This window comes from Pseudophryne corroboree, chromosome 11, assembly GCF_028390025.1.
Source record: "Pseudophryne corroboree isolate aPseCor3 chromosome 11, aPseCor3.hap2, whole genome shotgun sequence".
In the NCBI taxonomy this organism is placed as follows: domain Eukaryota; kingdom Metazoa; phylum Chordata; class Amphibia; order Anura; family Myobatrachidae; genus Pseudophryne; species Pseudophryne corroboree.
This window is the reverse complement of record NC_086454.1, coordinates 336,472,062-336,494,312: the sequence shown is the minus strand read 5'-3', so window position 1 is coordinate 336,494,312 and position 22,251 is coordinate 336,472,062. Positions and strand designations below refer to the sequence as shown.

General features: G+C 56.1%; 1 protein-coding gene across 1 annotated transcript in view; it reads left to right on the top strand.

Moving 5' to 3' along the window:
• Nucleotides 1-22,251, top strand: part of LOC134968787 (cyclic nucleotide-gated cation channel beta-1-like) — a gene marked incomplete at its 3' end in the record, with an annotated part of 109,791 nt that overhangs the window by 87,306 nt on the left and 234 nt on the right. The gene's annotated exons all lie outside the window — the stretch shown is intronic.

Below are 22,251 nucleotides of genomic sequence, written 5' to 3'. Positions count from 1 at the left end.
AGAACTGCTGAGGGAGGAGGGGGATAGTGAGATAGAACTGCTGGGGGAAGAGGGGTATAGTGAGATAGAACTGCTGGGGAGGAGGGGGATAGTGAGATAGGACTGATGGGGGAGGAGGGGGATAGTGAGATAGAACTGCAGGTGAGGAGGGGGATAGTGAGATAGGACTGCTAGGGAGGAGGGGCATAGTGAGATAGTACTGCAGGGGAGGAGGGGGATAGTGATAAAGAACTGCTGGGGGAGGAGGGGGATAGTAAGATAGGACTGCTGGGGAGGAGGGGATAGTGAGATAGTACTGCAGGGGAGGAGGGGGATAGTGCTAGAGAACTGCTGGGGGAGGAGGGGGATAGTGAGATAGGACTACTGGGGGAGGAGTGGGAAAGTGAGATAGCACTGCTGGGGGAGGAGGGGGATAGTGAGAGAGAACTGCAGCGGAAAGAGGGGGATAGTGAAAGAGAACTGCTGGGGAGGAGGGGGATAGTGAGATAGAACTGCTGGGGGAGGAGGGGGATAATGAGAGAGAACTGCTGGGGGAGGAGGGGGATAGTGAGAGAGAACTGCAGGGGAAGAGGGGGGTAGTGAGAGAGAACTGCTGGGGGAGGAGGGGGATAGTGAGAACTGCTGGGGGAGGAGGGGGATAGTGAGATAGAACTGCTGTGGGGAGGAGGATAGTGAGATTGAACTGCTGGGGGAGGAGGGGGCTAGTGAGATAGAACTGTAGGGAGGAGGGGGATAGTGAGATAGAACTGCTGGGGAGGAGGGGAATAGTGAGATAGAACTACTGGGAAAGGAGGGGGGATAGTGAGATAGAACTGCTGGAAAAAGGAGGGGGTAGTGAGATAGAACTGCTGGAGGAGGAGGGGGATAGTGATATAGGACTGTGGGGGAGGAGTAGGATAGTGAGAGAGAAGTGCTGGGGAGGAGAGGGATAGAGAGATAGAACTGCTGGGGGAAGAGGGGGATAGTGAGAGAGAAGTGCTGGGGAGGTGGGGAGGAGGGGGATAGTGAGATAGGACTGCTGGGGGAGGATAGGGATAGTGACAGAGAACTGCAGAGGGAAGAGGGGGATAGTGAGAGAGAACTGCTGGGGGAGGAGGGGATAGTGAGAGAGAACTGCTGGGGGAGGAAGGGGATAGTGATATAGAACTGCTGGGGGAGGAGGGGGATAGTGAGAACTGCTGGGGGAGGAGGGGATAGTGAGATAGAACTGCTGTGGGGAGGGGGATAGTGAGATAGAACTGCTGGGGGAGAATGGGATAGTGAGATAGGACTGCTGGGGGAGGTGGGGGATAGTGAGATAGAACTGCTGGGGGAGGAGGGAGATAGTGAGATAGAACTGCTGGGGGAGGATGGGGATAGTGAGAGAGAACTGCTGGGGGAGGAGGGGGATAGTGAGATAGAACTGTAGGGGAGGAGTGGGATAGTGAGATAGAACTGCTGGAGGAGGAGGGGTGTAGTGAGATAGGACTGCTGGGGGAGGAGGGGGATAGTGAGATAGAACTGCTGAGGGAGGAGGGGGATAGTGAGATAGAACTGCTGGGGGAAGAGGGGGTATAGTGAGATAGAACTGCTGGGGGAGGAGGGGGATAGTGAGAGAGAACTGCTGGGGGAGGAGGGGGATAGTGAGAGAGAACTGCAGGGGGAAGAGGGGGGTAGTGAGAGAGAACTGCTGGGGGAGGAGGGGGATAGTGAGAACTGCTGGGGGAGGAGGGGATAGTGAGATAGAACTGCTGGGGGAGGAGGGGGATAGTGAGATAGAGCTGCTGAGGGAGGAGGAGGTAGTGAGATAGGACTGCTGGGGGAGGAGGGGGATAGTGAGATAGAACTGTAGGGGAGGAGGGGGATAGTGAGATAGAACTGCTGGGGGAGGAGGGGGATAGTGAGATAGAACTGCTGGGGGAGGAGGGGGATAGTGAGATAGAACTGCTGGGGGAGGAGGGGGATAGTGAGATAGAACTGCTGGGGAGGAGGGGGATATTGAGATAGAACTGCTCAGGCAGGAGGGGGATAGTGAGATAGGGACTGCTGGGGGAGGAGGGGGATAGTGAGATAGAGCTGGTGAGGGAGGAGGGGGATAGTGAGATAGAACTGCTGGGGGAGGAGGGGGATAGTGAGATAGAACTGTAGGGGAGGAGGGGGATAGTGAGATAGAACTGCTGGGGGAGGAGGGGGATAGTGAGATAGGACTGATGGGGGAGGAGGGGGATAGTGAAATAGAACTGCAGGTGAGGAGGGGGATAGTGAGATAGGACTGCTAGGGAGGAGGGGGATAGTGAGATAGTACTGCAGGGGAGGAGGGGGATAGTGATAAAGAACTGCTGGGGAGGAGGGGGATAGTGAGATAGGACTGCTGGGGAGGAGGGGGATAGTGAGATAGTACTGCAGGGAGGAGGGGGATAGTGCAAGAGAACTGCTGGGGGAGGAGGGGGATAGTGAGATAGGACTACTGGGGAGGAGTGGGAAAGTGAGATAGCACTGCTGGGGGAGGAGGGGGATAGTGAGAGAGAACTGCAGCGGAAAGAGGGGATAGTGAAAGAGAACTGCTGGGGGAGGAGGGGGATAGTGAGATAGAACAGCTGGGGGAGGAGGGGGATAATGAGAGAGAACTGCTGGGGGAGGAGGGGGATAGTGAGAGAGAACTGCAGGGGGAAGAGGGGGGGTAGTGAGAGAGAACTGCTGGGGAGGAGGGGGATAGTGAGAACTGCTGGGGGAGGAGGGGGATAGTGAGATAGAACTGCTGTGGGGAGGAGGATAGTGAGATTGAACTGCTGGGGGAGGAGGGGGCTAGTGAGATAGAACTGTAGGGGAGGAGGGGGATAGTGAGATAGAACTGCTGGTGGAGGAGGGGAATAGTGAGATAGAACTACTGGGAAAGGAGGGGGATAGTGAGATAGAACTGCTTTAAAAAGGAGGGGGGTAGTGAGATAGAACTGCTGGAGGAGGAGGGGGATAGTGATATAGGACTGTGGGGGAGGAGTAGGATAGTGAGAGAGAAGTGCTGGGGAGGAGAGGGATAGAGAGATAGAACTGCTGGGGGAAGAGGGGGATAGTGAGAGAGAAGTGCTGGGGAGGTGGGGAGGAGGGGGATAGTGAGATAGGACTGCTGGGGGAGGATAGGGATAGTGACAGAGAACTGCAGAGGGAAGAGGGGGATAGTGAGAGAGAACTGCTGGGGGAGGAGGGGGATAGTGAGAGAGAACTGCTGGGGGAGGAAGGGGATAGTGATATAGAACTGCTGGGGGAGGAGGGGGATAGTGAGAACTGCTGGGGGAGGAGGGGGATAGTGAGATAGAACTGCTGTGGGGAGGGGGATAGTGAGATAGAACTGCTGGGGGAGAATGGGGATAGTGAGATAGGACTGCTGGGGGAGGTGGGGGATAGTGAGATAGAACTGCTGGGAGAGGAGGGAGATAGTGAGATAGAACTGCTGGGGGAGGATGGGGATAGTGAGAGAGAACTGCTGGGGGAGGAGGGGGATAGTGAGATAGAACTGTAGGGGAGGAGTGGGATAGTGAGATAGAACTGCTGGAGGAGGAGGGGTGTAGTGAGATAGGACTGCTGGGGGAGGAGGGGGATAGTGAGATAGAACTGCTGAGGGAGGAGGGGGATAGTGAGATAGAACTGCTGGGGGAAGAGGGGTATAGTGAGATAGAACTGCTGGGGGAGGAGGGGGATAGTGAGAGAGAACTGCTGGGGGAGGAGGGGGATAGTGAGAGAGAACTGCTGGGGGAGGAGGGGGATAGTGAGAGAGAACTGCAGGGGGAAGAGGGGGGTAGTGAGAGAGAACTGCTGGGGGAGGAGGGGGATAGTGAGAACTGCTGGGGGAGGAGGGGGATAGTGAGATAGAACTGCTGGGGGAGGAGGGGGATAGTGAGATAGAGCTGCTGAGGGAGGAGGGGGGTAGTGAGATAGGACTGCTGGGGGAGGATAGGGATAGTGACAGAGAACTGCAGAGGGAAGAGGGGGATAGTGAGAGAGAACTGCTGGGGGAGGAGGGGGATAGTGAGAGAGAACTGCTGGGGGAGGAAGGGGATAGTGATATAGAACTGCTGGGGGAGGAGGGGGATAGTGAGAACTGCTGGGGGAGGAGGGGGATAGTGAGATAGAACTGCTGGGGGAGGAGGGGGATAGTGAGATAGAACTGCTGGGGGAGGAGGGGGATAGTGAGATAGAACTGCTGGGGGAGGAGGGGGATATTGAGATAGAACTGCTCAGGCAGGAGGGGGATAGTGAGATAGGACTGCTGGGGGAGGAGGGGGATAGTGAGATAGAGCTGGTGAGGGAGGAGGGGGATAGTGAGATAGAACTGCTGGGGGAGGAGGGGGATAGTGAGATAGAACTGTAGGGGAGGAGGGGGATAGTGAGATAGAACTGCTGGGGGAGGAGGGGGATAGTGAGATAGGACTGATGGGGGAGGAGGGGGATAGTGAGATAGAACTGCAGGTGAGGAGGGGGATAGTGAGATAGGACTGCTAGGGAGGAGGGGGATAGTGAGATAGTACTGCAGGGGAGGAGGGGGATAGTGATAAAGAACTGCTGGGGGAGGAGGGGGATAGTGAGATAGGACTGCTGGGGAGGAGGGGGATAGTGAGATAGTACTGCAGGGGAGGAGGGGGATAGTGCAAGAGAACTGCTGGGGGAGGAGGGGGATAGTGAGATAGGACTACTGGGGGAGGAGTGGGAAAGTGAGATAGCACTGCTGGGGGAGGAGGGGGATAGTGAGAGAGAACTGCAGCGGAAAGAGGGGGATAGTGAAAGAGAACTGCTGGGGGAGGAGGGGGATAGTGAGATAGAACTGCTGGGGGAGGAGGGGGATAATGAGAGAGAACTGCTGGGGGAGGAGGGGGATAGTGAGAGAGAACTGCAGGGGGAAGAGGGGGGTAGTGAGAGAGAACTGCTGGGGGAGGAGGGGGATAGTGAGATAGAACTGCTGTGGGGAGGAGGATAGTGAGATTGAACTGCTGGGGGAGGAGGGGGCTAGTGAGATAGAACTGTAGGGGAGGAGGGGGATAGTGAGATAGAACTGCTGGGGGAGGAGGGGAATAGTGAGATAGAACTACTGGGAAAGGAGGGGGATAGTGAGATAGAACTGCTGGAAAAAGGAGGGGGGTAGTGAGATAGAACTGCTGGAGGAGGAGGGGGATAGTGATATAGGACTGTGGGGGAGGAGTAGGATAGTGAGAGAGAAGTGCTGGGGAGGAGAGGGATAGAGAGATAGAACTGCTGGGGGAAGAGGGGGATAGTGAGAGAGAAGTGCTGGGGAGGTGGGGAGGAGGGGGATAGTGAGATAGGACTGCTGGGGGAGGATAGGGATAGTGACAGAGAACTGCAGAGGGAAGAGGGGGATAGTGAGAGAGAACTGCTGGGGGAGGAGGGGGATAGTGAGAGAGAACTGCTGGGGGAGGAAGGGGATAGTGATATAGAACTGCTGGGGGAGGAGGGGGATAGTGAGAACTGCTGGGGGAGGAGGGGGATAGTGAGATAGAACTGCTGTGGGGAGGGGGATAGTGAGATAGAACTGCTGGGGGAGAATGGGGATAGTGAGATAGGACTGCTGGGGGAGGTGGGGGATAGTGAGATAGAACTGCTGGGGGAGGAGGGAGATAGTGAGATAGAACTGCTGGGGGAGGATGGGGATAGTGAGAGAGAACTGCTGGGGGAGGAGGGGGATAGTGAGATAGAACTGTAGGGGAGGAGTGGGATAGTGAGATAGAACTGCTGGAGGAGGAGGGGTGTAGTGAGATAGGACTGCTGGGGGAGGAGGGGGATAGTGAGATAGAACTGCTGAGGGAGGAGGGGGATAGTGAGATAGAACTGCTGGGGGAAGAGGGGTATAGTGAGATAGAACTGCTGGGGGAGGAGGGGGATAGTGAGAGAGAACTGCTGGGGGAGGAGGGGGATAGTGAGAGAGAACTGCTGGGGAGGAGTGGGATAGTGAGATAGAACTGCTGGAGGAGGAGGGGTGTAGTGAGATAGGACTGCTGGGGGAGAAGGGGGATAGTGAGATAGAACTGCTGAGGGAGGAGGGGGATAGTGAGATAGAACTGCTGGGGGAAGAGGGGTATAGTGAGATAGAACTGCTGGGGGAGGAGGGGGATAGTGAGAGAGAACTGCTGGGGGAGGAGGGGGATAGTGAGAGAGAACTGCTGGGGGAGGAGGGGGATAGTGAGAGAGAACTGCAGGGGGAAGAGGGGGGTAGTGAGAGAGAACTGCTGGGGGAGGAGGGGGATAGTGAGAACTGCTGGGGGAGGAGGGGGATAGTGAGATAGAACTGCTGGGGGAGGAGGGGGATAGTGAGATAGAGCTGCTGAGGGAGGAGGGGGGTAGTGAGATAGGACTGCTGGGGGAGGAGGGGGATAGTGAGATAGAACTGTAGGGGAGGAGGGGGATAGTGAGATAGAACTGCTGGGGGAGGAGGGGGATAGTGAGATAGAACTGCTGGGGGAGGAGGGGGATAGTGAGATAGAACTGCTGGGGGAGGAGGGGGATAGTGAGATAGAACTGCTGGGGGAGGAGGGGGATATTGAGATAGAACTGCTCAGGCAGGAGGGGGATAGTGAGATAGGACTGCTGGGGGAGGAGGGGGATAGTGAGATAGAGCTGGTGAGGGAGGAGGGGGATAGTGAGATAGAACTGCTGGGGGAGGAGGGGATAGTGAGATAGAACTGTAGGGAGGAGGGGGATAGTGAGATAGAACTGCTGGGGGAGGAGGGGGATAGTGAGATAGGACTGATGGGGGAGGAGGGGGATAGTGAGATAGAACTGCAGGTGAGGAGGGGGATAGTGAGATAGGACTGCTAGGCAGGAGGGGGATAGTGAGATAGTACTGCAGGGAGGAGGGGGATAGTGATAAAGAACTGCTGGGGGAGGAGGGGGATAGTGAGATAGACTGCTGGGGAGGAGGGGGATAGTGAGATAGTACTGCAGGGGAGGAGGGGGATAGTGCTAGAGAACTGCTGGGGGAGGAGGGGGATAGTGAGATAGGACTACTGGGGGAGGAGTGGGAAAGTGAGATAGCACTGCTGGGGGAGGAGGGGGATAGTGAGAGAGAACTGCAGCGGAAAGAGGGGGATAGTGAAAGAGAACTGCTGGGGGAGGAGGGGGATAGTGAGATAGAACTGCTGGGGGAGGAGGGGGATAATGAGAGAGAACTGCTGGGGGAGGAGGGGATAGTGAGAGAGAACTGCAGGGGGAAGAGGGGGGTAGTGAGAGAGAACTGCTGGGGGAGGAGGGGGATAGTGAGAACTGCTGGGGGAGGAGGGGGATAGTGAGATAGAACTGCTGTGGGGAGGAGGATAGTGAGATTGAACTGCTGGGGGAGGAGGGGGCTAGTGAGATAGAACTGTAGGGAGGAGGGGGATAGTGAGATAGAACTGCTGGGGAGGATGGGAATAGTGAGATAGAACTACTGGGAAAGGAGGGGGATAGTGAGATAGAACTGCTGGAAAAAGGAGGGGGGTAGTGAGATAGAACTGCTGGAGGAGGAGGGGGATAGTGATATAGGACTGTGGGGGAGGAGTAGGATAGTGAGAGAGAAGTGCTGGGGAGGAGAGGGATAGAGAGATAGAACTGCTGGGGGAAGAGGGGGATAGTGAGAGAGAAGTGCTGGGAGGTGGGGAGGAGGGGGATAGTGAGATAGGACTGCTGGGGGAGGATAGGGATAGTGACAGAGAACTGCAGAGGGAAGAGGGGGATAGTGAGAGAGAACTGCTGGGGGAGGAGGGGGATAGTGAGAGAGAACTGCTGGGGGAGGAAGGGGATAGTGATATAGAACTGCTGGGGGAGGAGGGGGATAGTGAGAACTGCTGGGGGAGGAGGGGGATAGTGAGATAGAACTGCTGTGGGGAGGGGGATAGTGAGATAGAACTGCTGGGGAGAATGAGGATAGTGAGATAGGACTGCTGGGGGAGGTGGGGGATAGTGAGATAGAACTGCTGGGGGAGGAGGGAGATAGTGAGATAGAACTGCTGGGGGAGGATGGGGATAGTGAGAGAGAACTGCTGGGGAGGAGGGGGATAGTGAGATAGAACTGTAGGGGAGGAGTGGGATAGTGAGATAGAACTGCTGGAGGAGGAGGGGTGTAGTGAGATAGGACTGCTGGGGGAGGAGGGGGATAGTGAGATAGAACTGCTGAGGGAGGAGGGGGATAGTGAGATAGAACTGCTGGGGGAAGAGGGGTATAGTGAGATAGAACTGCTGGTGGGAGGAGGGGATAGTGAGAGAGAACTGCTGGGGGAGGAGGGGGATAGTGAGAGAGAACTGCTGGGGGAGGAGGGGGATAGTGAGAGAGAACTGCAGGGGAAGAGGGGGGTAGTGAGAGAGAACTGCTGGGGGAGGAGGGGGATAGTGAGAACTGCTGGGGGAGGAGGGGATAGTGAGATAGAACTGCTGGGGGAGGAGGGGGATAGTGAGATAGAGCTGCTGAGGGAGGAGGGGGGTAGTGAGATAGGACTGCTGGGGAGGAGGGGGATAGTGAGATAGAACTGTAGGGGAGGAGGGGGATAGTGAGATAGAACTGCTGGGGGAGGAGGGGGTTAGTGAGATAGAACTGCTGGGGAGGAGGGGGATAGTGAGATAGAACTGCTGGGGGAGGAGGGGGATAGTGAGATAGAACTGCTGGGGGAGGAGGGGGATATTGAGATAGACTGCTCAGGCAGGAGGGGGATAGTGAGATAGGACTGGTGAGGGAGGAGGGGGATAGTGAGATAGAACTGCTGGGGGAGGAGGGGGATAGTGAGATAGAACTGTAGGGGAGGAGGGGGATAGTGAGATAGAACTGCTGGGGGAGGAGGGGGATAGTGAGATAGGACTGATGGGGGAGGAGGGGGATAGTGAGATAGAACTGCAGGTGAGGAGGGGGATAGTGAGATAGGACTGCTAGGGAGGAGGGGGATAGTGAGATAGTACTGCAGGGGAGGAGGGGATAGTGATAATGAACTGCTGGGGGAGGAGGGGGATAGTGAGATAGGACTGCTGGGGAGGAGGGGGATAGTGAGATAGTACTGCAGGGAGGAGGGGGATAGTGCTAGAGAACTGCTGGGGGAGGAGGGGGATAGTGAGATAGGACTACTGGGGGAGGAGTGGGAAAGTGAGATAGCACTGCTGGGGGAGGAGGGGGATAGTGAGAGAGAACTGCAGCGGAAAGAGGGGGATAGTGAAAGAGAACTGCTGGGGGAGGAGGGGGGATAGTGAGATAGAACTGCTGGGGGAGGAGGGGGATAATGAGAGAGAACTGCTGGGGGAGGAGGGGGATAGTGAGAGAGAACTGCAGGGGGAAGAGGGGGGTAGTGAGAGAGAACTGCTGGGGGAGGAGGGGGATAGTGAGAACTGCTGGGGGAGGAGGGGGATAGTGAGATAGAACTGCTGTGGGGAGGAGGATAGTGAGATTGAACTGCTGGGGGAGGAGGGGGCTAGTGAGATAGAACTGTAGGGGAGGAGGGGGATAGTGAGATAGAACTGCTGGGGGAGGAGGGGAATAGTGAGATAGAACTACTGGGAAAGGAGGGGGATAGTGAGATAGAACTGCTGGAAAAAGGAGGGGGGTAGTGAGATAGAACTGCTGGAGGAGGAGGGGGATAGTGATATAGGATTGTGGGGGAGGAGTAGGATAGTGAGAGAGAAGTGCTGGGGAGGAGAGGGATAGAGAGATAGAACTGCTGGGGGAAGAGGGGGATAGTGAGAGAGAAGTGCTGGGGAGGTGGGGAGGAGGGGGATAGTGAGATAGGACTGCTGGGGGAGGATAGGGATAGTGACAGAGAACTGCAGAGGGAAGAGGGGGATAGTGAGAGAGAACTGCAGGGGGAGGAGGGGGATAGTGAGAGAGAACTGCTGGGGGAGGAAGGGGATAGTGATATAGAACTGCTGGGGGAGGAGGGGGATAGTGAGAACTGCTGGGGGAGGAGGGGGATAGTGAGATAGAACTGCTGTGGGGAGGGGGATAGTGAGATAGAACTGCTGGGGGAGAATGGGGATAGTGAGATAGAACTGCTGGGGGAGGTGGGGGATAGTGAGATAGAACTGCTGGGGGAGGAGGGAGATAGTGAGATAGAACTGCTGGGGGAGGATGGGGATAGTGAGAGAGAACTGCTGGGGGAGGAGGGGGATAGTGAGATAGAACTGTAGGGGAGGAGTGGGATAGTGAGATAGAACTGCTGGAGGAGGAGGGGTGTAGTGAGATAGGACTGCTGGGGGAGGAGGGGGATAGTGAGATAGATGCTGAGGGAGGAGGGGGATAGTGAGATAGAACTGCTGGGGGAAGAGGGGTATAGTGAGATAGAACTGCTAGGGGAGGAGGGGGATAGTGAGAGAGAACTGCTGGGGGAGGAGGGGGATAGTGAGAGAGAACTGCGGGGGGAGGAGGGGGATAGTGAGAGAGAACTGCAGGGGGAAGAGGGGGGTAGTGAGAGAGAACTGCTGGGGGAGGAGGGGGATAGTGAGAACTGCTGGAGGAGGAGGGGGATAGTGAGATAGAACTGCTGTGGGGAGGGGGATAGTGAGATTGAACTGCTGGGGGAGGAGGGGGCTAGTGAGATAGAACTGTAGGGGAGGAGGGGGATAGTGAGATAGAACTGCTGGGGGAGGAGGGGAATAGTGAGATAGAACTACTGGGAAAGGAGGGGGATAGTGAGATAGAACTGCTGGAAAAAGGAGGGGGGTAGTGTGATAGAACTGCTGGAGGAGGAGGGGGATAGTGATATAGGACAGTGGGGGGAGTGAAATAGTGAGATAGAACTGCTGGGGGGAGGGGTATAGTGAGATAGGACTGCTGGGGGAGGAGTAGGATAGTGAGAGAGAAGTGCTGGGGAGGAGGGGGATAGAGAGATAGAACTGCTGGGGGAATAGGGGGATAGTGAGAGAGAAGTGCTGGGGAGGTGGGGGATAGTGAGATAGGACTGCTGGGGGAGGATGGGGATAGTGAGAGAGAACTGCAGAGGGAAGAGGGGGATAGTGAGAGAGAACTGCTGGGGGAGGAGGGGGATAGTGAGAGAGAACTGCTGGGGGAGGAAGGGGATAGTGATATAGAACTGCTGGGGGAGGAGGGGGATAGTGAGAACTGCTGGGGGAGGAGGGGGATAGTGAGATAGAACTGCTGTGGGGAGGGGGATAGTGAGATAGAACTGCTGTGGGGAGGAGGGGGATAGTGAGATAGGACTGCTGGGGGAGGTGGGGGATAGTGAGATAGAACTGCTGGGGGAGGAGGGAGATAGTGAGATAGAACTGCTGGGGGAGGATGGGGATAGTGAGAGAGAACTGCTGGGGGAGGAGGGGGATAGTGAGATAGAACTGTAGGGGAGGAGTGGGATAGTGAGATAGAACTGCTGGAGGAGGAGGGGTGTAGTGAGATAGGACTGCTGGGGGAGGAGGGGGATAGTGAGATAGAACTGCTGAGGGAGGAGGGGGATAGTGAGATAGAACTGCTGGGGGAAGAGGGGTATAGTGAGATAGAACTGTAGGGGAGGAGGGAGATAGTGAGATAGAACTGCTGGGGGAGGAGGGGGATAGTGAGATAGAACTGCTGGGGGAGGAGGGGGATAGTGAGATAGAACTGCTGGGGGAGGAGGGGGATAGTGAGATAGAACTGTAGGGGAGGAGGGGGATAGTGAGATAGAACTGCTGGGGGAGGAGGGGGATAGTGAGATAGGACTGCTGGGGGAGGAGGGGGATAGTGAGATAGGACTACTGGGGGAGGAGTGGGAAAGTGAGATAGCACTGCTGGGGGAGGAGGGGGATAGTGAGAGAGAACTGCAGCGGAAAGAGGGGGATAGTGAAAGAGAACTGCTGGGGGAGGAGGGGGATAGTGAGATAGAACTGCTGGGGGAGGAGGGGGATAATGAGAGAACTGCTGGGGGAGGAGGGGGATAGTGAGAGAGAACTGCAGGGGGAAGAGGGGGGTAGTGAGAGAGAACTGCTGGGGGAGGAGGGGGATAGTGAGAACTGCTGGGGGAGGAGGGGGATAGTGAGATAGAACTGCTGGGGGAGGAGGGGGATAGTGAGATAGAGCTGCTGAGGGAGGAGGGGGGTAGTGAGATAGGACTGCTGGGGGAGGAGGGGGATAGTGAGATAGAACTGTAGGGGAGGAGGGGGATAGTGAGATAGAACTGCTGGGGGAGGAGGGGGATAGTAAGATAGAACTGCTGGGGGAGGAGGGGGATAGTGAGATAGAACTGCTGGGGGAGGAGGGGGATAGTGAGATAGAACTGCTGGGGGAGGAGGGGGATATTGAGATAGAACTGCTCAGGCAGGAGGGGGATAGTGAGATAGGACTGCTGGGGGAGGAGGGGGATAGTGAGATAGAGCTGGTGAGGGAGGAGGGGGATAGTGAGATAGAACTGCTGGGGGAGGAGGGGGATAGTGAGATAGAACTGTAGGGGAGGAGGGGGATAGTGAGATAGAACTGCTGGGGGAGGAGGGGGATAGTGAGATAGGACTGATGGGGGAGGAGGGGGATAGTGAGATAGAACTGCAGGTGAGGAGGGGGATAGTGAGATAGGACTGCTAGGGAGGAGGGGGATAGTGAGATAGTACTGCAGGGGAGGAGGGGGATAGTGATAAAGAACTGCTGGGGGAGGAGGGGGATAGTGAGATAGGACTGCTGGGGAGGAGGGGGATAGTGAGATAGTACTGCAGGGGAGGAGGGGGATAGTGCTAGAGAACTGCTGGGGGAGGAGGGGGATAGTGAGATAGGACTACTGGGGGAGGAGTGGGAAAGTGAGATAGCACTGCTGGGGGAGGAGGGGGATAGTGAGAGAGAACTGCAGCGGAAAGAGGGGGATAGTGAAAGAGAACTGCTGGGGGAGGAGGGGGATAGTGAGATAGAACTGCTGGGGGAGGAGGGGGATAATGAGAGAGAACTGCTGGGGGAGGAGGGGGATAGTGAGAGAGAACTGCAGGGGGAAGAGGGGGGTAGTGAGAGAGAACTGCTGGGGGAGGAGGGGGATAGTGAGAACTGCTGGGGGAGGAGGGGGATAGTGAGATAGAACTGCTGTGGGGAGGAGGATAGTGAGATTGAACTGCTGGGGGAGGAGGGGGCTAGTGAGATAGAACTGTAGGGGAGGAGGGGGATAGTGAGATAGAACTGCTGGGGGAGGAGGGGAATAGTGAGATAGAACTACTGGGAAAGGAGGGGGATAGTGAGATAGAACTGCTGGAAAAAGGAGGGGGGTAGTGAGATAGAACTGCTGGAGGAGGAGGGGGATAGTGATATAGGATTGTGGGGGAGGAGTAGGATAGTGAGAGAGAAGTGCTGGGGAGGAGAGGGATAGAGAGATAGAACTGCTGGGGGAAGAGGGGGATAGTGAGAGAGAAGTGCTGGGGAGGTGGGGAGGAGGGGGATAGTGAGATAGGACTGCTGGGGGAGGATAGGGATAGTGACAGAGAACTGCAGAGGGAAGAGGGGGATAGTGAGAGAGAACTGCTGGGGGAGGAGGGGGATAGTGAGAGAGAACTGCTGGGGGAGGAAGGGGATAGTGATATAGAACTGCTGGGGGAGGAGGGGGATAGTGAGAACTGCTGGGGGAGGAGGGGGATAGTGAGATAGAACTGCTGTGGGGAGGGGGATAGTGAGATAGAACTGCTGGGGGAGAATGGGGATAGTGAGATAGAACTGCTGGGGGAGGTGGGGGATAGTGAGATAGAACTGCTGGGGGAGGAGGGAGATAGTGAGATAGAACTGCTGGGGGAGGATGGGGATAGTGAGAGAGAACTGCTGGGGGAGGAGGGGGATAGTGAGATAGAACTGTAGGGGAGGAGTGGGATAGTGAGATAGAACTGCTGTAGAAGGAGGGGTGTAGTGAGATAGGACTGCTGGGGGAGGAGGGGGATAGTGAGATAGAACTGCTGAGGGAGGAGGGGGATAGTGAGATAGAACTGCTGGGGGAAGAGGGGTATAGTGAGATAGAACTGCTAGGGGAGGAGGGGGATAGTGAGAGAGAACTGCTGGGGGAGGAGGGGGATAGTGAGAGAGAACTGCTGGGGGAGGAGGGGGATAGTGAGAGAGAACTGCAGGGGGAAGAGGGGGGTAGTGAGAGAGAACTGCTGGGGGAGGAGGGGGTGTGAACTGCTGGGGGAGGAGGGGGATAGTGAGATAGAACTGCTGTGGGGAGGGGGATAGTGAGATTGAACTGCTGGGGGAGGAGGGGGCTAGTGAGATAGAACTGTAGGGGAGGAGGGGGATAGTGATATAGGACTGTGGGGGGAGGGAAATAGTGAGATAGAACTACTGGGAAAGGAGGGGGATAGTGAGATAGAACTGCTGGAAAAAGGAGGGGGGTAGTGTGATAGAACTGCTGGAGGAGGAGGGGGATAGTGATATAGGACAGTGGGGGGAGTGAAATAGTGAGATAGAACTGCTGGGGGGAGGGGTATAGTGAGATAGGACTGCTGGGGGAGGAGTAGGATAGTGAGAGAGAAGTGCTGGGAAGGAGGGGGATAGAGAGATAGAACTGCTGGGGGAATAGGGGGATAGTGAGAGAGAAGTGCTGGGGAGGTGGGGGATAGTGAGATAGGACTGCTGGGGGAGGATGGGGATAGTGAGAGAGAACTGCAGAGGGAAGAGGGGGATAGTGAGAGGAGAACCGCTGGGGGAGGAGGGGGATAGTGAGAGAGAACTGCTGGGGGAGGAAGGGGGATAGTGATATAGAACTGCTGGGGGAGGAGGGGGATAGTGAGAACTGCTGGGGGAGGAGGGGGATAGTGAGATAGAACTGCTGTGGGGAGGGGGGATAGTGAGATAGAACTGCTGTGGGGAGGAGGGGGGATGTGTGAGATAGGACTGCTGGGGGAGGTGGGGGATAGTGAGATAGAACTGCTGGGGGAGGAGGGGAGAATAGTGAGATAGAACTGCTGGGGGAGGAGGGGGATAGTGAGATAGAACTGCTGTGGGGAGGGGGATAGTGAGATAGAACTGCTGTGGGCGAGGAGGGGGGATAGTGAGATAGGACTGCTGGGGAGGTGGGGTGGGGATAGTGAGATAGAACTGCTGGGGGGAGGTGGGGGATAGTGAGATAGAACTGCTGGGGGAGGAGGGAGATAGTGAGATAGAACTGCTGGGGGAGGATGGGGATAGTGAGAGAGAACTGCTGGGGGAGGAGGGGGATGAGTGAGATAGAACTGTAGGGGAGGAGTGGGATAGTGAGATAGAACTGCTGGAGGAGGAGGGGTGTAGTGAGATAGGACTGCTGGGGGAGGAGGGGGGATAGTGAGATAGAACTGCTGAGGAGGACGGGGGATAGTGAGATAGAACTGCTGGGGGAAGAGGGGTATAGTGAGATAGAACTGTAGGGGAGGAGGGAGATAGTGAGATAGAACTGCCTGGGGGAGGAGGGGGGATAGTGAGATAGAACTGCTGGGGGAGGAGGGGGATAGTGAGATAGAACTGCTGGGGGAGGAGGGGGGATAGTGAGATAGAACTGTAGGGGAGGAGGGGGGATAGTGAGATAGAACTGCTGGGGGAGGAGGGGGATAGTGAGATAGGACTGATGGGGGAGGAGGGGGATAGTGAGATAGAACTGCAGGTGAGGAGGGGGATAGTGACGATAGGACTGCTGGGGAGGAGGGGGATAGTGAGATAGTACTGCAGGGGAGGAGGGGGATAGTGATAGAGAACTGCTGGGGGAGGAGGGGGATAGTGAGATAGGACTACTGGGGGGAGGAGTGGGGAAAGTGAGATAGCACTGCTGGGGGAGGAGGGGGATAGTGAGAGAGAACTGCAGCGGAAAGAGGGGGGATAGTGAAAGAGAACTGCTGGGGGAGGAGGGGGATAGTGAGATAGAACTGCTGGGGGAGGAGGGGGATAATGAGAGAGAACTGCTGGGGGGAGGAGGGGGGATAGTGAGAGAGAACTGCAGGGGGAAGAGGGGGGGTAGTGAGAGAGAACTGCTGGGGGAGGAGGGGGGATAGTGAGAACTGCTGGGGGAGGATGGGGATAGTGAGATAGAACTGCTGGTGGGGAGGGGGATAGTGAGATAGAACTTCTGGGGGGAGGAGGGAGATAGTGAGATAGAACTGTAGGGGAGGAGGGGGATAGTGAGATTAGAACTGCTGGGGGAGGAGGGGGATAGTGAGATAGAACTGCTGGGAGAGGAGGGGGATAGTGAGATAGAACTGCTGGAAAAAGGAGGGGGGTAGTGAGATAGAACTGCTGGGGGAGGAGGGGGATAGTGATATAGGACTGTGGGGGGGGGGGGAATAGTGAGATAGAACTGCTGGGGGGGAGGGGTATAGTGAGATAGGACTGCTGGGGGAGGAGTAGGATAGTGAGAGAGAAGTGCTGGGGAGGAGGGGGATAGAGAGATAGAACTGCTGTGGGAGGAGTGGGATAGTGAGAGAAAACTGCTGGGGAGGAGGGGGATAGAGAGATAGAACTGCTGGGGGAAGAGGGGGATAGTGAGAGAGAAGTGCTGGGGAGGAGGGGGGATAGTAAGATAGGACTGCTGGGGGAGGATGGGGATAGTGAGAGAGAGAACTGCTGGGGGAAGAGGGGGATAGTGAGAGAGAACTGCTGGGGGAGGAGGGGGATAGTGAGAGAGAACTGCTGTGGGGAGGGGGATAGTGAGATAGAACTGCTGAGGCAGGAGGGGGATAGTGAGATAGGAACTGCTGGGGAAGGTGGGGGATAGTGAGATAGAGCTGCTGGGGGAGGAGGGTGATAGTGAGATAGAACTGCTGGGGGAGGAGGGATATAGTGAGATAGAACTGCAGGTGAGGAGGGGGATAGTGAGATAGGACTGCTGGGGAGGAGGGAGATAGTGAGATAGTACTGCAGGGGAGGAGGGGGATAGTGAGAGAGAACTGCTGGGGGAGGAGGGGGATAGTGAGATAGAACTGCTGGGGAGGAGGGAGATAGTGAGATAGTACTGCAGGGGGAGGAGGGGGATAGTGAGAGAGAACTGCTGGGGGAGGAGGGGGATAGTGAGATAGAACTGCTGGGGGGAGGAGGGGGGATAGTGAGATAGTACTGCAGGGGAGGAGGGGGATAGTGATAGAGAACTGCTGGGGGAGGAGGGGGATAGTGAGATAGGACTGCTGGGGGAGGAGGGAGATAGTGAGATAGAACTGCTGGGGGAGGAGGGGGATAGTGAGATAGAACTGCTGGGGGAGGAGGGAGATAGTGAGAGAGAACTGCTGGGGGAGGAGGGGGGATACTGAGATAGAACTATGGGGAGGAGGGGGATTAGTGAGATAAAACTGCTTGAGGAGGAGGGAGATAGTGAGGTAGAACTGCTGGAGGAGGAGGGAGATAGTGAGATAGAACTGCTGGGGGAGGATGGGGATAGTGAGAGAGAACTGCTGGAGGAGGGGGTATAGTGAGATAGGACTGCTGGGGGAGGAGGGGGATAATGAGATAGAACTGCTGGGGGAAGAGGGGTATAGTGAGATAGGACTGCTGGAGGAGGAGGGGTATAGTGAGATAGGACTGCTGGGGGAGGAGGGGGGATAGTGAGATAGAGCTGCTGAGGGAGGAGGGGGATAGTGAGATAGGACTGCTGGGGGAGGAGGGGGATAGTGAGATAGAACTGTAGGGGAGGAGGGGGATAGTGAGATAGAACTGCTGGGGGAGGAGGGGGGATAGTGAGATAGAACTGCTGGGGGAGGGAGGGGGATAGTGAGATAGAACTGCTCAGGCAGGAGGGGGATAGTGAAATAGGACTGCTGGGGGAGGAAGGGGGATAGTGAGATAGAGCTGCTGAGGGAGGAGGGGGATAGTAGATAGAACTGCTGAGGGAGGAGGGGGATAGTGAGATAGAACTGTAGGGAGGAGGGGGGATAGTGATATAGAACTGCTGGGGGAGGAGGGGGGATAGTGAGATAGGACTGATGGGGGAGGAGGGGGATAGTGAGATAGAACTGCAGGTGAGGAGGGGGATAGTGAGATAGGACTGCTAGGGAGGAGGGGGATAGTGAGATAGTACTGCAGGGGAGGAGGGGGATAGTGAGAAAGAACTGCTGGGGGAGGAGGGGGATAGTGAGATAGGACTGCTGGGGAGGGAGGGGGATAGTGAGATAGTACTGCAGGGGAGGAGGGGGATAGTGCTAGAGAACTGCTGGGGGAGGAGGGGGATAGTAAGATAGGACCTACTGGGGGAGGAGTGGGAAAGTGAGATAGCACTGCTGGGGGAGGAGGAGGATAGTGAGAGAGAACTGCAGCGGAAAGAGGGGGGATAGTGAAAGAGAACTGCTGGGGGAGGAGGGGGATAGTGAGATAGAACTGCTGGGGGGGAGGAGGGGGATAGTGAGAGAGAACTGCTGGGGGAGGAGGGGGGATAGTTGAGGAGAGAACTGCAGGGGGAAGAGGGGGGGTAGTGAGAGAAAACTGCTGGGTGGAGGAGGGGGGATAGTGAGAACTGCTGGGGGAGGAGGGGGATAGTGAGATAGAACTGCTGTGGGGAGGGGGATAGTGAGATTGAACTGCTTGGGGAGGAGGGGGCTAGTGAGATAGAACTGTAGGGGAGGAGGGGGATAGCTGAGATAGAACTGCTGGGGGAGGAGGGGGAATAGTGAGATAGAACTACTGGGAAAGGAGGGGGGATAGTGAGATAGAACTGCTGGAAAAAGGAGGGGGGTAGTGAGATTAGAACTGCTGGAGGAGGAGGGGGATAGTGATATAGGACTGTGTGGGGGAGGGAAATACGTGAGATAGAACTGCTGGGGGGGGAGGGGTATAGTGAGATAGGACTGCTAGGGGAGGAGTAGGATAGTGAGAGAGAAGTGCTGGGGAGGAGGGGGATAGAGAGATAGAACTGCTGGGGGAAGAGGGGGATAGTGAGAGAGAAGTGCTGGGGAGGTGGGGAGGAGGGGGGGTAGTGAGATAGGACTGCTGGGGGAGGATGGGGATAGTGAGAGAGAACTGCAGAAGGAAGAGGGGGATAGTGAGAGAGAACTGCTGGGGGAGGAGGGGGATAGTGATAGAGAACTGCTGGGGGAGGAAGGGGATAGTGAGAACTGCTGGGGGAGGAGGGGGATAGTGAGAACTGCTGGGGGAGGAGGGGGATAGTGAGAACTGCTGGGGGAGGAGGAGGATAGTGAGATAGAACTGCTGTGGGGAGGGGGATAGTGAGATAGAACTGCTGGGGGAGGAGGGGATAGTGAGATAGGACTGCTGGGGGAGGAGGGGATAGTGAGATAGAACTGTAGGGGAGGAGGGGGATAGTGAGATAGAACTGCTGGGGGAGGAAGGGGATAGTGAGATAGGACTGATGGGGGAGGAGGGGGATAGTGAGATAGAACTGCAGGTGAGGAGGGGGATAGTGAGATAGGACTGCTAGGGAGGAGGGGGATAGTGAGATAGTACTGCTGGGGGAGGAGGGGGATAGTGAGATAGGACTGCTGGGGAGGAGGGGGATAGTGAGATAGTACTGCAGGGGAGGAGGGGGATAGTGCTAGAGAACTGCTGGGGGAGGAGGGGGATAGTGAGATAGGACTACTGGGGGAGGAGTGGGAAAGTGAGATAGCACTGCTGGGGGAGGAGGGGGATAGTGAGAGAGAACTGCAGCTGAAAGAGGGGGATAGTGAAAGAGAACTGCTGGGGGAGGAGGGGGATAGTGAGATAGAACTGCTGGGGGAGGAGGGGGATAGTGAGAGAGAACTGCTGGGGGAGGAGGGGGATAGTGAGAGAGAACTGCAGGGGGAAGAGGGGGGGTAGCGAGAGAGTACTGCTGGGGGAGGAGGGGGATAGTGAGAACTGCTGGGGGAGGAGGGGGATAGTGAGATAGAACTGCTGTGGGGAGGGGGATAGTGAGATTGAACTGCTGGGGGAGGAGGGGGCTAGTGAGATAGAACTGTAGGGGAGGAGGGGGATAGTGAGATAGAACTGCTGGGGGAGGAGGGGAATAGTGAGATAGAAGTACTGGGAAAGGAGGGGGATAGTGAGATAGAACTGCTGGAAAAAGGAGGGGGGGTAGTAAGATAGAACTGCTGGAGGAGGAGGGGTATAGTGAGATAGGACTGCTGGGGGAGGAGTAGGATAGTGAGAGAGAAGTGCTGGGGAGGAGGGGGATAGAGAGATAGAACTGCTGGGGGAAGAGGGGGATAGTGAGAGAGAAGTGCTGGGGAGGTGGGGAGGAGTGGGATAGTGAGAGAACTGCTGGGAGAGGAGGGGGATAGTGAGAGAGAACTGCTGGGGGAGGAGGGGGATAGTGAGAACTGCTGGGGGAGGAGGGGGATAGTGAGATAGAACTGCTGTGGGGAGGGGGATAGTGAGATTGAACTGCTGGGGGAGGAGGGGGCTAGTGAGATAGAACTGTAGGGGAGGAGGGGGATAGTGAGATAGAACTGCTGGGGGAGGAGGGGAATAGTGAGATAGAAGTACTGGGAAAGGAGGGGGATAGTGATATAGGACTGGGTGGAGGGAAATAGTGAGATAGAACTGCTGGGGGGGAGGGGTATAGTGAGATAGGACTGCTGGGGGAGGAGTAGGATAGTGAGAGAGAAGTGCTGGGGAGGAGGGGGATAGAGAGATAGAACTGCTGGGGGAAGAGGGGGATAGTGAGAGAGAAGTGCTGGGGAGGTGGGGAGGAGTGGGATAGTGAGAGAACTGCTGGGAGAGGAGGGGGATAGTGAGAGAGAACTGCAGAGGGAAGAGGGGGATAGTGAGATAGGACTGCTGGGGGAGGAGGGGGATAGTGAGAGAGAACTGCTGGGGGAGGAAGGGGATAGTGATATAGAACTGCTGGGGGAGGAGGGGGATAGTGAGAACTGCTGGGGGAGGAGGGGGATAGTGAGATAGAACTGCTGGGGGAGGAGGGATAGTGAGATAGAACTGCTGGGGGAGGAAGGGGATAGTGAGATAGAACTGCTGGGGGAGGAGGGGGATAGTGAGAGAGAACTGCGGGCGGAAGGGGCGTAGTGAGAGAGAACTGCTGGGGCAGGAGGGGGATAGTGAGCAAGGACTGCTGGGGGAGGAGGGGAATAGTGAGATAGAACTGCTGGGGCAGGAGGGGGATAGTGAGCAAGGACTGAACTGCTGAGGGAGGATGGGAATAGTGAGATAGGACTGCTGGGGGAGGAGGGGGATAGTGATATTGGACTGCTGGGGGAGGAGGGGGATAGTGAGAGAGAACTGCAGGTGAGGAGGGGGATATTGATATAGTACTGCGGGGGGAAGGAGGTGATAGAGGAACTGTATGAGTAAGGTAAGAGTGTCACCATATCTGTGAGTGTCCACCACCAGTATATCCTCCTTCGGTAAGTACCATTGGTGCCATTCACTTGGTTTATTGTCCTTTTTCGGACCTTCCTGCATTACAGGCCAAGGGTTCTGCTAGAGTTGCACCATATTCCACTTATCTTGTAGACATTGGCCCAAATGTAATGACCTTGTGATTTGTGGGCACTGTCATGATTTCGGCAATATATCCGCTAGATGTAAATCAACCCAGCCTGCTCCTCAGATCTTGGTGCCACTAACGGGGACTGGAACCTGGCCCTGCGGAAGCACCCTGCCCCTAGATAACTCATTAGAAGACCCTCTATTTATCAACTGTGGTCCTGACCAGGGTATCCTCTGTCTGTATTTCTTTTCCGGTTCTGCGTTGCTCCCACATGGACAGGTGGGCCTTGGGGCAACATAGTGTGGTGTGTCAGGGACATGTTATGCATCACTCACTCCTCCTGGCCGACCTTTCCACTGTCTGATACCCACCTGTATCCCACCACTACAGCCCTGGTAAGCAGGAAACGGAATGGTAGGGGGTGTATCACCGCTCCTTCTACCCTCTAGTGACACCAGCAGGTAAAGCTGGGCATTGCAGTATAGGGAGTTTTGGTGAGGATATTGGTGGTCATTCGGAGTTGTTCGCTCGTTGCCGTTTTTCGCAACGCAGCGATTAGGTGGAAAATGCGCATGCGCATGGTACGCAGCGCGCATGCGTTCACTAATTTAACACAAAACTTTGGAGATTTGCACAAGCTCGAGCGACGTTTTTTCATCGCTCGAGTGATCGTAGTGTGATTGACAGGAAGTGGGTGTTTCTGGGCGGAAACTGGCCGTTTTCAGGGAGTGTGCTAAAAAACGCAGGCATGCCAGGTAAAAACGCAGGAGTGGCTGGAGAAACGGGGGAGTGGCTGGCCGAACGCAGGGCGTGTTTGTGACGTCAAACCAGGAACTAAACGGACTGAGGTGATCGCAGTCTAGGAGTAGGTCTGGAGCTACTCAGAAACTGCAAGGAATTATTTATTAGCAGTTCTGCTAATCTTTCGTTCGCTATTCTGCTAAGCTAAGATACACTCCCAGAGGGCGGCGGCCTAGCGTGTGCA